At 35.3% G+C, this 12,144-nt stretch overlaps 1 non-coding gene across 1 annotated transcript; it reads right to left on the bottom strand.

The window, feature by feature from the left end:
* Positions 1–7,811: 7,811 nt before the first annotated feature.
* Positions 7,812–7,918, bottom strand: LOC132682493 (U6 spliceosomal RNA). Its single transcript, XR_009611682.3, has one exon. It is a non-coding gene; the product is annotated as a U6 spliceosomal RNA (small nuclear RNA).
* Positions 7,919–12,144: the final 4,226 nt, after the last annotated feature.

Genomic DNA, 12,144 nt, shown 5'->3' with positions numbered 1-12,144 from the left:
CATTAACTGATTAGAATATTATTTGCTGGCAGGGGGTGAAGACCTAAAACTCTAAAACTTAAGCCAGACATGATGTGACTGAGTTACAGTAGGGAAGTCTAGAACAGGTGGATTTTTTTGGTTCTTATCTATTACAAAATCTTTTCAGCACAAGAGTATACAGTAGTTACATTTTTATATGAGTACACACATTTACTGTAACAAGTTTCACCTATTACATTTTTATTACCTGTATATATTATCTCTCTGATTATTCTTTCTGCATTTGTGCATGAGACTGAGATATTTTTATACCTGTGACAGAGAAAAATGTGTCGCTTTATCTTCTTCTATTCATCCAAATGAAAAATTAAATTAACGAGGAGAAGTGTGCTTATTTAAAGGGCACAGGTTTCCATATTCATAAAGAAATTCCTTTACCTGTTCACTCAGTTTGTGGAGCAGTTCACCACCTAGTAAATTATTTGGTTGTGCTATCTTGTCAGTCTTGCTGGTTGGTATTAATAAGGTAACTAACTTTTCAAAATCATTCAAAAAGTTGAAATTTGAGTGAAAGTTAAATATTCTTGGCAGATAATATGAGGGTGATGAAAGACTCTTCACTCTGACAGTGGCATTCTTTCCGAATTTAAATCACTTTGACCTCTTTTTCAGTATTTCAAATTGTAAAACTCCATAACTCCCTCCCCACCCCCTGCCCTGTCTGGCCAGGAACTCTATCAGCAAAATGCTTTGCCGTCTTCAACTGTCAAGTAATTTATGATCTAATATTAGAGCAAGAGATATTTAAAAATAAATGGATATCTTTTCCTAGCAAGTGCACAAGACATCTTCTCATCTGACAAATTTAAAATTGATATTTATCAGCATGAGGGAAATGTGGCAGGATACCAGAGTTTAAATTCACTCTATTCTGTGAACCTATAGGATAATGAGCTGTCACGCATGTCAAAAGCAATCACTGCCTGGATTTCTATAGTCTTTGAACTTGGGGAAAGGTCCTTTTTACTCTTTTCCTTTAACATTTTCACTCACCATCAATTTTTTCTGAGGTTCTAGATCCAAGTTTTAACAACACATAGGATAGAAAAAAACCTCAGAATATTTTAAGTAGTGTACAAGTACTTAAGCATAAGTGCATAAATGCATTTCCCTGTGACTGCCCCAGTCTTAACATTTTCCACTTCATTAATATACAAGACGTTATCATGCTGCCTTTAGATACAGTACATATTGCAATTTGTATTGCATGAATGAAAAACCAGGCAAATGTCACCCCTAAAGTTATTTAATTTTTATTTATATTAATTTTAATTTAATAACAATCAGTGGAACCGCATGTTATTTTCTAAGCAAGTAGAGTGTGTAAGAAATGCAACTTGAGAGGGCTATTTATAATTATAGAATTTTTTTAAATATTGAAATGTTATTTCATATAGAAATCTTTTGTTCTTATATTATGTCAGAAACATGAGATGAGAGCTATAAAATAGCATTTGCCCAAACGAACCCACTATTCTGTATATTTTCTAATGAGCTTAATAAATATCAAAGAAAAAATTGTACCAGTCCATTAAGTTTAGGAATGATGAAATAACCTTATTTACACATAGTTTTTATTTTATGTCACTTTAAAATTCATCTAGGAACTATTTTGGAAGTGCAGGTATGTATAAAGAATGATGTAACATGCCCACCATTGAAATTTAAATAATAAAATAATAAAAGTAGTTTTGAAATTTCCTGTGTAATGCTCTCTGATCTTTCCTTAATTTTTGTCTTCAACCTACCCCATTTGAGGCAAATGCTGTCCAGAATGTGTATTTGTCATCTACCTAGATTTTTATAGATCCTTGCTACATTTGTTTGTAAATAACCGTACAGTATGATTCTGCAATTTTACAAGTTATCGGTGCCTATTGTTTCTATCATTTGTGGCATTCTGATTTCTATCCAGGAATATGGTTTGTCCCGTGTCATAAATGTACTAGAATATATTCAAAACAGTTATGTTGATTAACATTTAAGTTGTTACCATACACATGGTATACATGTATATATAAATATATACATCAAACAGCACTGGTGAGAATATTTCTGTGACCCCTTTGTCGTTGGGCACAGATGTGAGTTTCTCTAAGGTGTATACTTGGGAATCCGATTGTAATTTTGTAGAATAAGTGCATTTTTAAATACACCAGATATTGCCAAATCTCTGTCCAAAATCTGAAACAATTTGCAACTAAAACATTGTGTGTGTCCCTTTTTGTGCATATTTGACAATACTTGATGTTATCATACTTCACTGGTCCTCAATGGAAGATTTTCTTATCCCTAGGGTATTTGGCAAAGTCTGGTGGGTTTTTTTGTTTGTTTGTCTGTTTGTTTCCTTAGTGTGGTCCCTAGAAGTTTTATTGGTGTGTGAGTGTGTGTGTGTGTGTGTGTGTGTGTGTGTATGTGAGAAAGAGAGAGAGAGAGAGAGAGACAGAGACAGAGACAGAGAGAGACAGAGAGAGAGACAGGGAAAATTTGCAACATATAAAATTTACCATTTAATAATTTATAAGCGTGTAATTCTGTGGTATTAAGAATATTCACATTGTGGTACAACCATCATCACCATCCATCTCCAAAATTGTTCATCTTCTTAAATTGAAACTCTATACCCATTAAACACTAACCCCGCCCCCCAGTCTCCTCCCTAGACCCTGGCAACCACCATTCTACTTTCTATCTCCATGAATTTGACTTCTTAAAGTACCTCTTATAAGTAGAATCACACTGTAATTGTCCTTTTGTTCCTGGTTTATTTCGCTTAACATAACGTCCTTAGGTTTTTTCATGTTGTGACATACTTCAGAATCTCCTTCTTTCTTAAACCCAATAATATTGTATTCTGTGAATCTACCGCATTTTGTTTATCCATTTATCTGTCAATGGACGTGTGTGTTATTTCCAAATTTGACTGTTGTGAATAATGCTTTTACTAATGGGTGTACAGATACCGGTTCAAGTTCCTACTTGCCATTCTTTTGGTATATATTCTAAAGTGGAATTGCTAGAAGGCGTAGTAAATCTATGTTTAATTTTCAGGAACTGCCATACTGTTCATCGAACTGTCTTCACCGGGATGCCTGGGTGGCTCAGTTAGTTAAGTGTCCAAGTCTTGATTTTAGGTCAGTTCATGATCTCATGGTTTGTGAGATCAAGCTCCAAATCCAGCTCTGATGGCAGGGGGCCTGCTTGGTATTCTCTGTCTCCTTCTCTCTCTCTCTGCCCCTTCCCCACCCTCTGTCTTTTTCTCTCTCTCTAAAATAAACATTTTTTTAAAGTGTCTTCACCATTTCACATCTCATCATAAGTGCACAACTATTCTAATTTTGCTACATTTTCACTAACATTTATTATGTTCTCTTCTCCTCCCCCCACCTCCTCCTCCTTCCTTCCTCCTCCATGCTCTTTTCTCCTTCTCCTTCTTTTCTTCTTTAGTAATGGCCATCATTATCTGAAGATTTTGATTATCCAACAAGAAGGGTGCTACTGACATCCAGTAAGTGGGTTCTGGGATACTTACAACCATCCTATAATACAAGTTGCGGGTCAGGCCCCACATCAAAGAATACCCAGCCTAAGATGTCAGTATCGCCAAAGTTGAGAAGCCATCAGTATACTTAACTATTTTTTTTTAATTTTTTTTTAATGTTTATTTATTTTTGAGACAGAGAGATACAGAGCATGAACGGGGGAGGGTCAGAGAGAGGGAGACACAGAATCTGAAACAGGCTTCAGGCTCTGAGCTGTCAGCACAGAGCCCGACGCGGGGCTCAAATTCATGGACCGCGAGATCATGACCCGAGCCGAAGTCAGCCGCTTAACTGACTGAGCCACCCAGGCGCCCCTTAACTATTTTTTAACAAACCCATGACTATAGTTATCTCTTTGTATATATGAAGATATGTATATTATCTGATATTCTTATAAAATGATTGACAATTTCATATAAACTTTTACTGGGGAATTTGAGTTGCATAGATAGACTAAATTTATCAAGTTTCAATTTAATCACAAATAAGTACCTGCATTAATTTATATATCTTTTTATGTTTAATGCTAATTAATATCTTTATCTTTTTCTTCAGCCATGTCACAATTTTGAGAAACTTGAATTTTTCTTTTGTCCTTTCCCTATGTTTTATAGCATTATTTTTGGCATTTAATTCATATATATATACATATATATTCATTTAATTCATATATATATTCATTTAATTTATATATACATATATGTACATAGCCATATTCTTTTCTGTAGATAATTATAAAGGTTTATCAACACTTTATCAATGCTTTTTCATTCTTGCTTCTTATTTCCCACTGATATATTCAGATACCATTTTCCTCTGTATTAAATTATATCTTTAAATTTCTTACATGGATTAATAAAAAAACAGCTTGGAAGGCACTAAAGAGAATAGACAAATTTCATATAGTTGAATGATAGTCGTGTGACAGCAACTTTTCACACACAATAGAAACCAAAATGCAATGGAATAATCCATTTAAAGACTTAAAGAAAATAACTCAAGTTGGAATTCTGTACCTCGGTAGTCTGTCAATTATAGTGAAGATAGATAAATACGTTTCAGATATAATGAGGGTTTACTACTAATAATCCTTCCCTCTAGATATCCAACATGATAGAAAAAGAAACTGGAAGGAAGGAATGTGGGTATAAGAAGCAACAGTGAAAAAGAATCCAATAATTCAGTTTTTTTTTTTTTCCTTCTAATTTCCCTGCTGGTGATTCAACATGTTTTGCAATATAACAACAAATACTTTCTGGGGCACCTGGGTGGCTCACTCAGTTGAGCGTCCAACTTCAGCCCAAGCCATGATCTCACAGCTCAAGAGTTCTAGGCTCAAGTCGGACTCTTTGCTGACAGCTTAGAGCCTAGAGCCTGCTTTGGATTCTGTCTCCTTCTGTCTCTGCCCCTAACCCACTCATATTCTGTCTCTGTCTCTCTCAAAAATAAATAAACATTAAAAAAGTTTAAAAAAAAAAAAACAACAAATACTTTTCTTTAATCCTGGAAAATTCTTAGCCATTACATCACCGTTCTATTTTCCTGGTACTAAATTGACAACTTAAGTCCTTTAACCTCTCTTATTTTATTTTCTTTTTCTAAATGTGCATACTTCTTAGGACCCTATCATTTCCCATTACTAATTTCATTGTCTTGTTTTGAAAATTTTTCACTATTATATGTTTATTTTCTATTTTATTATTTTCAGATTTATTTTATTTCTTTCCTTTCGTTTTCTGTGGGTTTACTTATGTTTTAATTTTTTTTTTTTAATTTATAGCCTCCTAAATGGATATATATTCTTTTTTTAATTAAGACTTTATTTTGTTAGAGCAGTTTTAGGTTTATAGCAATATGGAGAGGAAGGTACAGAGATTTCCCACATACCCTCTGTCCTCATACATGCGTAGCCTCCCCCATTATTGACATCCTCCACCAGAGTGCAAAATTTGTTTCAACTGATGAACCTACACTGATACATCATCATCACCCAAAGTCCATAGTTGACATTATGGTTCACTCTTGGTGTATGTTCTATGAGTTTAGATAAATGTATAATTCTATGTATCCATTATTATGGTAAAGTAAAAAGTATTTTCACTCCTAAAAATTCTCCGTGCACAACCTATTCATCCCTCTTCACCCCCACAGTCCCTAGAAGCCATTGATCTTTTGTACTGTCTCTGTATTCTTTCTTCACCAGAATGTCATATAGTGGGAATCATACAGCATGTACCCTTTCCAGATTGGCTTCTTTAACTTAGTAATTTGCATTTTCGATTCCTCTTTGTCTTTTCACGGTGTGGTAGCTCATTTATTTTCAGTACTGAATAAGACTCCATTGTCTGGGGGCAACACAGTTTATCCATTTGCTTACTGAAGGTCATCTTGGCTGCTTACAAATTTTGACAATTATGAATAGAGTTGCAGTAAATATATTTGTGCAAGTTGTTGTGTGAACATGAGTTTTCAACTCTTGGAGCAAATGCCAAAGAATGTGACTGTTTGATCACATGATGGATAGGTTTAATTAAAAACAAACAAATATATGTACATATATATGTGTATATATATGTATAAACATATATATATATATATATATATATATATACACCAAATTGTCTTCTAAAGTGGCTGTACCAAGTTGTATCCCCAACAGAAACGAATGAGAATTCCTATTGCCCTACCTCCTTGTCAGCCTTTGCTGTTGTTAGCGTACTTGATTTTGGCCATTCTAATAGATGTGTAGTGGAATTTTATTGTTATTTTCATATGAATTTCTCTGATTACATATAGTGAGCATCTTTTCATATGCTTCTTTGTCATCTGAATATATTGTTTTGTTGTGGTGTCTAATAAGGTCTTTGATTCATCCGTTATTGAGTTGTTTTCTTATTATTGAGGTTTAAGAGTCATTTGCATATTTTAGGTAACTATTGATTATCAGATTTGCGTTTTGCAAACATTTTCTTTCAGTCTGGCTTATTTCTCATTTTCTTGACATTGTCTTTCAAAGAGTAGATTTTTAAAGTTTAATGAAATCCAACCTTATTCATTATTTCTGTCATGGATCATGCCTTTGGTGTTATCTCTAAAAAGTCATCTAGATATAACATTTATATTTTAACTAGATCATTTACATTTTCTCCTGTATTCTAAGAGTTTTATGGTTTTGTGTTTTACATGTAGATCTGTGATCCATTTTGAGTTATATTTGTGAGGCTTTTTGTCTTATTTTCTAACGCTTTGAACAATGTTTAAAAATTTCTCTTGTTCCTCCTTTAGATTTACTAATTCTTTATTCTTTATTTATTAATTAAATGTATTAATTCTATTTTCAGCTTTGTAATATCAATTTAGCCCATCCCTTAAGTTTTGTATTTTTTCACCAGTGTAATTTCATTGTTGATACTGTTTAATTTCTAGTAATTCTCCTTGGTCATTTTTATAATCCACCTATATTTATATTGAAGTTATTTTTAAAGATTCTTATCTTATCTTATATAACTTGGAATACAGTAGGAAGACCTTCAGATTGTATTATAATTATAACACCTTAAGTGACTTTTCCTTTTATTTGGATCTATGTATTATCTCTAATTATCTTATAATTGTTTTGTCTGCTTATCTTCAGCAAAAGTTGTCTTCTCAGTTGGATCACAATGATCTTGGTTTAGGCATTCACCGCTTCTAAAACTAGAAGTTCTCATAAGGCTTTTCTTACCTTTTTGTTGTTGTTGTTGTTTTTTTTAAATTTTTTTTTTTCAACGTTTTTTATTTATTTTTGGGACAGAGAGAGACACAGCATGAACGGGGGAGGGGCAGAGAGAGAGGGAGACACAGAATTGGAAACAGGCTCCAGGCTCCGGGCCATCAGCCCAGAGCCCGACGCGGGGCTCGAACTCACGGACCGCGAGATCGTGACCTGGCTGAAGTCGGACGCTTAACCGACTGCGCCACCCAGGCGCCCCTTGTTGTTGTTGTTTTACAACCATTTTTTATTCTATAGTGCGGTCTGGCTCCTACACGCACACACTGCAAGGATGGCTTCATGACTTTCACATGGCATTTCTGTCTGCACATCTCAGATCTGTGTTTTCTACCACAAATCTGGGTTGACGGTAAGAATGTTTTGAATTCCCATCCTTGAATGCCTGACAAACATAGGACATATACCCTTTTTTTATTTTTTTTATTTATTTATTTTTTTAATATATGAAATTTATTAAAAATATGGAACGCTTCACAAATTTGCGTGTCATCCTTGCGCAGGGGCCATGCTAATCTTCTCTGCATCGTTCTAATTTTAGTATATGTGCTGCCAAAGCGAGCACAGGACATATACCCTTGATGTTGTTCTCACATTCTAGACCTGATGTTCAGGTTCAGGGCTCCTGGTGGTTTCTGTGCCTCCTCATTTCAATCAGTGGATGGTTCAATGTTCCCTTTTTGGGAGGAAGGATGTTGTCAATTCTTTCTGGCTTTTGACATCAGCTACAAGTGTAATTACTTTATAGAATGTTTTGTTAGCAGATATACATTCACTGTCTTTGTGTTGAGACTACGATGCACTCTACAAGCCCCCTTCTCATTTATTTTTTTGCTTATTTATTTACATAGGCAGAATCAGCCTATGTAACAGCCTGACCGAAGTTTATGTATTTAATAGCTGATGGATTTAAAATTCTGATCTACGTTTTTTGGCTCCTTGTTGAGTAATTTTGATGTTCTATCCAAGAATACACTATGTACTTTGTTCAACTCATCTTCATTCTTTTCAAAAAAAAGAAAAGAACACAGGGGCACCTGGGTATCTCTGTTGGTTAAGCGTCTGACTCTTGGTTTTGGCTCAGGTCATGATCTCATGGTTTGTGAGTTAGAGCCCCACATCAGACTCCGTGCTGACAGTGCAGGGACTGCTTGGCATTCTCGCTCTTCGTCTGTCTCTGCCCTTCCCCCATTTACTCTCTCTGTCTCTCTCTCAAAAGTTAATAAAAAAAAAACTTTAAAAAAACAGAAAAAAAAAGAAAAGAGCACAATATAGCTAGTGTTTCATGGGACTTTAGATTGAATTCACATACATAATATTTTTTTTCAACAAATGGTACATATATGCTTTGTACAAATGCTTGTCAGACATCATTTATCTTGACATTTTAACCCCTTGATCAGTTCTGAGACAGAGAGATCATTTACTATATACTCTCTTCAATAGACTGAATGTTTATGTCACCCCAAATTTATATGTTAAAGCCCTAGTCCCAATGTGATGATAGCTAAAGGTGGGAGGTTCTGGGAGGTAATTAGGTTACGAGGACAGAAATTTCGTGAATGAGATAAACGCCGTTATAGAAGCCTGAGGATTCGCCAGTTCTCTTGGCACCACGTGAAGATGGTCAGCAAACTGAAACCCAGAGGAGGGTTTTCACCAGAACCTGACCTAGTTGCCACCGGTTCTCCCTGATTGCAGACTTTTAGCGTTCAGAACCGCGAGGAATAGACTTGTGTTTGAGAAGCCACCCAGCTTATGGCTTTTTGTTACAGCTGCTTGAGTTGACTAAGATATTTTCATTCATGGTAAATGAGTAACTGTTTTTTTTTTTAATTCAAAGAATACTGGAGGAACAAATATAAAGTGAAAATTTTCCCTTTTTCCAAATCAACTTGAAAAAATGGTACTAATTGCCATGTTTATGATACTTTGAAAGTCAATACAGTAGATTTTTAGACAACAAATAAAAGAACGTATGTGGTTTCAGCAATCCGGTAAGGAAATAACAATAACAACACTTTTGTTTTATACGGAAACCAACCACACAAATTTGTGTAGAATTGAGAAATGTGTGCCTTATTCTCCAAAGGAAATATTACATCACAGTTTGTCATTTCATTGAATGTGTTTCCACAAAGGTGAAAATTGTTGTTATGAAACCTCAGTGCATCACGCTGTTGAGTTTGTAAGATTTTACCCGGGGCCTTCAAGCCAGTAATAATACGGTTTCAAGACAGATTGTCTTAACACAACCAGCTAAATGAAAGCCAAACAGGGATACAGGAAATTGGTTGTTGTGTCTTTTAGGCATATAAAAAGAAAGGAGATGCTAAACAGTAAAGAAAATCGTAATTTAAAAGAGAATAATGGAACTGAACATTGGAAGGTATTATATTGCAACTTGAATCAAATAATTTTGAAAAATCTTCATCAAGGTCTTTTTCTTAGTCAATTATGCAATTAACATTTGCTTGCTTTCTGCTATACCTGCTTCTAGTGTATGCACATGTAGCTTATTGTGTGTATTTATGAGGGTATTGTTTGGAATGTGTAGTGTGTGTGTGACATAGAGATGTACTAGTGAACATACCCCTACACAATCAGTGTGTCCTCAGAGCCAAGACTTATTACCCTTCAATGAATATATATTGAACTTTAAATTTTTTTAAATGTTTATTTATTTTTGACACAGAGAGAGACAGAGCATGAGAGGGGGAGGGGCAGAGAGAGAGGGAGACACAGAATCCAAAGCAGGCTCCAGGCTCTGAACTGTCAGCACAGAGCCTGACGCGGGGCTGGAACTCATAGACCGCGAGATCATGACCTGAGCGGAAGTCGGATGCTCAACCCACTGAGCCACCCAGGCGCCCCACGAACTTTAATAAATAAGTGAATACATATGGGTGCGAGGTTGGAAATGACCATATATCCAAGAACCATAATTTATTTACAAAAAGAAATTATTTTGCTTACAATTTTCAACTTGGGCAGGGCCGCTGGGGACAACTCCTCACTGAGTAGCATCAGCTGGGGTAGAATAGAGCATGGCCGGATGCAGGATTCATATAAAGGCTCACACATGTAATGCCTTCCAGTGGATCCTGCCTATTGTTGGGAACTCAACTAGAGTTCAGGGATGAAAAACCTACACATGACTTCTCTAAGTACCTGCCCAGAAACTGTATTGTCTATGATGACAATGTTTAAAAATATACAAGTAAAGTGCATACCACATATTTATAATATATTTATAATGCAAATGAGCCAAACTGTTAAGAATTATTTGTTTTTATTCTTTAAATGAGCCGTTAGAAGAATTTTTAAAGATATTGTTATGTAGCAATATATTACCTAAATCATGAGTGGTTTTAAATTTTATCATTAAAGGCAGTATACATTAAAGGCACTTTAATAGAACATATGCAATATGACAATTATAAACATGCATTTAAAAGAATCATAAAAAGTTAGCATTGTAAAACTGGTTACTCCAACTTGTTGAAATAATATGACTTTTTTTTTTTTTTTTTAATTTTAGAGAGAACACAGTTGGGGGGAGGAGGAGAGGGGCAGAGGGAGAAAGAGAGAAAGTGAGAGAGAATCCTAGGCAGTCTCCATGCTCAGTGAGAAGCACGATGCCAAGCTCAATTCCACAACCTCAGGATCATGACCTGAGCTGAAATCAAGAGTAAGACACTCAACTGACTGAGCCCCAAGACACCCCATAATATGACTTTTGACTCAGGACCTCTAATGGTTAAAGCTGTATAAAATGCATTAGCTTAAGCAAAATTCATTTACATTACATATAAGAATTAGGGTATTTGACTACTTTTTCCCTTAAAAATGTCTATGAACACTTAAAATAAAACTTTATTTGCTTTATTAAGTTCTTGATAAGAACAGGATCATAAAGTAGTATCGTAGGCATCTGCAGATAAAGGATGGTCCCCCCCAAAAATTTGCTTCAATTATTGAAACTGATGATGCCACACATACACATCAAGAGGGTATGAGAGGGTTATTACTGAGGCGCCTGGCTGGCTCAGTCAAAGTGTGTGAATTGATCTTTAAGTCATGACTTCAAGCCCATATTGGGTATGGATCCCACATAAAAAAAATAAATTAAAAATGAGTTATTACTTAAATAAGTGGTCTTTCTGGGGAGCACAGGATAGCTCCCAAGTAGGCCCGAAAATGGGTTGAGAGTAAAGAAAGATTAGCTTGGGATTTTTCTGAAAGTTAGGGAGTGGGACAGGGGTGAGTATTCCCCTATGCAGGGGAGAAAGGAAGGAACGAATACCTGGGATTTCTTATCAGCTTGCTCATATGCGGAACAGGAAGGGAAGAGGAAATTGTGAAGCTTAAAAACCATCAGCAGTCAGACATATAAAAAAAAACAAATTGAGTCAGACTCTTTCATACAGGTAGACACTTGATATTTTTATATATCATATGTATACTTTTCTAAATGACATAAAGTGGAGAGAGCCCTTAAAAATCCTTGACTTCAGAATACAAATGAAAATCATCTTGTGCTGAATCACCTCATTTGTGTGAGTACCTGCGTTACTGACCAGCCTCTTCCACTTTCTAGCGTCAGCACTGTAGTGCCACCCGCCTGATTTAATGCATCGTCCCATTGAATCCTCAGAAAGACCTTGGAATTTGCCCAACTTCACAGTTTAGACAAGTAGAAATTAAAAGCATTAGTAAAGCTTGTTAATTTAGAATTTGCAGACATTTCAGGTTGTGTTTATGGTAAATATTAACAATCCATAAGATAGA

This window comes from Panthera onca, chromosome A1, assembly GCF_046562875.1.
Source record: "Panthera onca isolate mPanOnc1 chromosome A1, mPanOnc1 haplotype 2, whole genome shotgun sequence".
NCBI lineage: Eukaryota > Metazoa > Chordata > Mammalia > Carnivora > Felidae > Panthera > Panthera onca.
The sequence above is the reverse complement of the archived record's forward strand: the minus strand, read 5'-3'. Positions and strand labels throughout refer to the sequence as shown.